Source organism: Euphorbia lathyris, chromosome 3 (assembly GCF_963576675.1).
Source record: "Euphorbia lathyris chromosome 3, ddEupLath1.1, whole genome shotgun sequence".
NCBI lineage: Eukaryota > Viridiplantae > Streptophyta > Magnoliopsida > Malpighiales > Euphorbiaceae > Euphorbia > Euphorbia lathyris.
The window spans coordinates 12,321,958-12,327,460 of record NC_088912.1 but is presented as its reverse complement, the minus strand read 5'-3'; the positions used below and the strand labels follow the sequence as shown (position 1 = coordinate 12,327,460).

Here is a 5,503-nt window from a genome sequence, read left to right as displayed (position 1 = left end):
TCCAAATTTTTTTTCTTGGATAAATTTCGAAAAAAAAACCATGTGATTTCACAGATCCTTTTTTCTCAATAAGTGAAACCACAAGGCAAATTCCAAAACAACATTGTTTTAAGTCTGGGCAAATTAAAAAAAAAAAAGAGCCCAGCCCTACCAAATGGGCTGGGCTGGACTTAATTAACCTATCTCATTCTTCAAATGGTTTGTTCATCTCCTTCTCGATAGAACAGGGGGGCTAATTTCTGGAAACCAGAAATTACCCCCACGCAGCTCCGGTGCCAGGGGGCTGGAGCACCCAGGTGCCCGGTTCCATCCGCCTCTGATACTAGCGTGTTAACGGAAACCAAAAAATAACAATAGACTCAATATCACAAAAATTACAAAGTTCATATAAGAGTCAACGAGGAAAACAATTGATATTTCAGTAATTCCATTACAATTCATATATATGCCAAAAACAAAAATTACAAATGTCCAAAGAATGAAATCAACTATTGTTTCTCTTCCAACTCTAATTGATTTTATAACATTTATGAGTACCTCAATAGTTTATTTTCCAACTCTAATTACTCGTCACTTTTATCTAATTTGAATAAATGTGTACATTAAATCCGTCATTGAATAATGAGTTAGCAGATATGCCTTTCACTGCCACCCCAAAATAGTATAGGCTCAATGGAATGGCAATCCATACATCAATGAACAATCTTATTATTTTATCTTGGGCTGCATCTTTGATTACTTGTTATACTCCACAACATCATTGTCTTCTTCATCATCTAAATCCTCCTCTTCATTCCTTTTCCTCTTATGGTGAGATGATGAAGATGATGGTATCACCTCTTCTTCCTCATCATCATCTTTTATTTCCTAGTGCTCCGTCGAATCATGCACTTCAGCTTGACCCAATGGTTGTACCAAGTATTCTCACCTCATTTTTCATCCTGCCATTCCAATTGCAGAAAATTATCAATAATAAAATTGTCAGCATTATTATAATTTTACAATCCATTAGCACAAATAAACCTCAAAATAAACAAATTCATATTGTACTAGTTAATCATGAGTAAACAGTAGATAGGGCGGCCCTGTCGCACTACGCTTCCCCGCTGAGCGAGGGTCCGGGGAGAGGTCCCACCACAAGGGTGTACTGGGGGCAAGCCTTCCCCTGCCAATTTATCTGGCAAGAGGCCGCTCCTCAAACTCGAACCCGTGACTTCTTGATCACACCATAACAACGTTTACCGTTGCGCCAATAAATTTCCTTATTCTCTCACACTACGATTTTCAGAATGCAGCAATAGTGTCAAATTCCCTTGTTATATGACCTGATAAATTTCCTTATCCTTGCGAATTCTTTTGTCATTAATAAACGGGAAAGAAAGAAGCTTACTGGTTTTGAATTTCCAGACTAACATTTATGCTTAATGGAAGAAATATATTGGCCATGAATGTTGTTTGCAATTCATGTCGATTTTGTTTAAATCAATAAGGGTGTGAAAATTGTCTTTCTTAACAAAATTAATGTTGTTTCTAGGCAATCATCTAGTTGTAAATTTGGATCTAATCAAACAAAATCAATATATTGTCTAAGAGTACTTACAAGCTCAGGCCCATTTTATACACAATGATCATTTTGGCTTTTAGATTTCAACAAGAAATTAGTAATTTAAATAATGCAGATTAAAATAAGAAAATAGCAATTTAAACCTCAACTTACTTGGAGTATCTCATTAGAATGTATGTGTTCGCCGACGAAGTTCTGCAATCAGTGCTAGAATATAATTTTTTGTTCTTATGAGTGCCTAGAAGATCTGCTGATGCACTCATGTCTTGATATAAATTTTCTCCCTGTTTCTTTAGATCCATCGTTTTTCCTGCACAAAATTAACTAGGTTAAAATCATCATCATTTTTTTCCTATTTCAATTATCCTACATGTCTAGAACTATTCAGATCTATTCAAAATTATGGATCTGTTCAGATCTATTAAAATTTCTCTATCAGATTCCATCTAAGGTTTGCAGATATGAAAAGAAATCAATACCCATTAGGTAAAAACCTCCTAACTTCAAAAAGCACAAATGACCCATATCAATTTTTCACCAGCAAAGGGAAAAAAATGAAGCAGTGGAATAACCAAACCCAACTTTTGAAATCTAAAGTATTGAAAATAGAGGGTTTAAATTCAAGAAGAAGATTGGGAGGGATTAACTTCAACGCTGAGGTCAGGGAAGAGAAAGGCTAGGGCCCTATGTCAGAATATGAACGTTGTTCATGCGGGGCCTTAGGACTTAGGTTGGAAGAAAAACAAGGAGAGAAGGGAGAAGTTGAGAGAAGTAAAACCTAGAGGAGACAAGAGAGAGACATTGAGAGAGAGTCTAAACCCTTTCCTATTTAGGTTATAATTTTACTTTAATTTAATTTTCTTTTTCTTTTTCTTTTTAATATATATATTTTGGTTTTCCCTATCTTGCCCTTAAGACTTTACCGTAGGTTCAATGGGCAATGGGCGCCAATTTTGTCGTCTTGTGTAGCCACTAGGCAAAACAATAAGCCACGAAAATAGTCAGTATTTACGATCAATTTTCACTGGGTCGCTAAAAACAGTAGCTGTCTAGCTATTTTCTTATTGTGTGCCCACATGTTCTTAACTAAAATAAAAAACTGAATTGAAAAAATCTGCAACTCAAAGACAACTTTAAAAAGTGAATTGCCATTATGAAGGTATAAAACCAACAATTAAATATAAAACCTCTCCAGAATGAATGGATGAATCCACAAAATCTTAACAAATTCACTAGGCTCCTAGAAATACAAAAAAAAAATTATGATTTAATACCTACAATGCTATATCATTGTGATTTGGTAGAGTGCCTAAAAGAACAAGTATCTTTGTGCCCATCAATCGGACACATGCAAATAATGAACTTGAACTTCCTTAGTGAGAGGAACTTTGTACAAGCCTTTTCTTCATGCTCCTCACTCTTGTTGTCAGAATTCTTGCTTTTATCTCTACCCTCTTTTCTTCATCCTCAAGGATCTTTTTCTTCGGCGAAGTTCTACGATTTGTGTTAGAATGTCCTTTTTTGTTCTTCTGAGTGCCCGAAAGATGTGCTGATTCCAAAGTAAATAAGATGTATGACTGCTCCCGGGCAATCACAAAGAAAAACATATCCAATTTTTTTATCTGAAGAAGTTGGCACATTTTAAGAGAATTTGAACCACTTCCATATGTTGCACAAAAATTGATTAGCAGCAACAACGACCATTAGCAAGACTCAAAATGAGCTAGTTCTAGTAAGCCAAAACCTGCACACAGTTAATTCAGACCTATCTTTTTTTTTTACCAGTTCCACATTCAAACGCATGGCTTTGGTTGGTTTTGTCCCATTTGCACTACATAATATACCCTTGTCTTCTCCAACATCATCTTCTGCATCTGAGCAAAATATTATTTCCTGCTCTTCAACATTTGAAACACTATTTATACTAATTATCTGAATTTACTAAACAAAATAGAATTTACTAAACAAAATAGAATTTGAAACACTATTTATACTAATTGTATGCTCTCGGCAACATATTTGCGCTCTTCTAATTTGACGGACTTTCCAGGGACAGTCTGGGAATTATTTTTCAGCAGGTTTACCACATGTGGAATCAGACTCGATCCAGAGTTTTAGCCAACCTCTTTCCCAGGCGATGTCGACCGCGAATGCCACCGCCATGATATCGGCCGTATGAGCAAAAGCTGAGTCAATCGAAAATGATAAGCAACCCCTTGCAAACCCGCACGAGGTTCTGAAGATTTCGCCAGCGCCGGCTGGGCCCGGAGCACCGAGATCGGAGCCATCGGTATTGACCTTTATCCAATCCCGTGGAGGGCTAATCCATCTAACGCAAATGATTTTTGGTGTAGGAGGCAAAACAAAAAAAAAAAAAAAATTCAAAAAATATTTTCATAATTTATCCCAAAAGAGATGATTTAAAGCAATTAAAAAGTTAGACTTTTCAACTTATCTAATACACAAGGCCCAACTAATTTCGTAGATTAACTAAACCACAAGTATTTTTTTAGTGAAATATGGACTCACAAAACCTTAAATGAAAAATGGACAAACTATCCTGTTTTTAGTTTTTAAAACACGTGACTGTATTTCATGCTAGCGAGCACAAGCATCTATCAAGGTAAAGGGCAGAACGACCTCTCGATCTACATATTGTAGCACAGGTATAAAAACGTTTATCTAAGCGTTAGTTTCTCCCAAGTGGGAGAGAAGCAACCTTTACTCTTACTGGCTGGTCTACTCACTTTTGTGAGCTATTGACCCCTTTTTAGATCGTATAATAGGAAAGTGTAAACCTCGACCAATTTATTCTTAAAATCAGATTATTTGTCTATATATATAATTTTGTTTTTTTATGGAAGGAATTTAATTTGATCCTCGCATTATCTCTGCTACTTGGCTTTGCCAAACATCAATAGGGATTAAATGAGAGCAAAAAGATTGTGAAATAAATTTTGGTGACCTCCGATTGTGATATTATTGTTGAGAGAAGCTGATTTTTTTTAAAAAAAAAGACAGTTTATACTATCGTTATACGAAAACTGTGATTTTTTTTTTTTTTTGTTAAAATGAGGATTGTGATTGTCGATAGGGGGCCGTCAGAACCACCATGACCTAGAGTAGTTTTAGCCCCCCTCTCTGAAAAAAAAATTACCGGGCGTGTTGAATTAACCCCCCAAAATGGCCCATTAAGTGTTAGGCTTGTCCAAAATTCAAAATTTCAATATTTTGGACATGTTAGGTACTCCATAAATCCAAAATTCTAATTTTTTTTGGACCTGTTAGGCCTCTCCAAATCCAAATTTCTAATTTTTTGGCTTGATAACCTCTATAAATCAAAATTTCTAATTTTTTTTTCCCTGTTAGGCCTCCCAAAATTCAAAATTCAAATTTTGTTTCTTTTGCCTGTTAGGCCTCATTAAATCCAAATTATTTTTTTGGCTTGGTAGGCCATCTGAAATTAAATTTTTTAATTTTTTTTACGTGTTCAGCCCTCCCTAAATTCAATTTTTTTTTACATGTTATGACTATTAAACGAAATCTAGCTGAATTTTAATAAATTGTACATTAATACTTAAAAATTGGTTCTTGATCATTCAAATTATAACAGGCATATATCCAAAAAAAAAGTTGAACAAGTTCGATTTAGCAAAAAAAAACATTTTTTTCAAGAATTGAAGTTGTTAAGTATGACTTTTACTATGAAACACATTTTTTTATTTTTCAAGACTGTCTTTTTAGAGTTTTGTCTCTCTATAAATTAACTTTGTCTCTACTCATGCATTTGCACATCAGTTTGTGATTAGACACCGATTGGATTCGAAACTGACTATTTCAGGTGGACCGAATAAGGGTGTGATCTTCGGAAATTCTAGGTTCGATTTTCGTATATGTCTAGGGAAGAGAAGAAATCTCATCCTACAAGGACGGATAAAT

General features: G+C 35.0%; 1 long non-coding RNA gene across 1 annotated transcript; it reads right to left on the bottom strand.

The window, feature by feature from the left end:
• Nucleotides 1-461: 461 nt before the first annotated feature.
• LOC136224454 (uncharacterized) lies at nt 462-2,342 on the bottom strand. The gene is made up of 3 exons (XR_010686432.1): nt 2,044-2,342; nt 1,718-1,874; nt 462-941 (listed from the first exon to the last, which is right to left on the bottom strand). It is a non-coding gene; the product is annotated as an uncharacterized lncRNA (long non-coding RNA).
• Between the last annotated feature and the right edge of the window lie 3,161 nt (nt 2,343-5,503).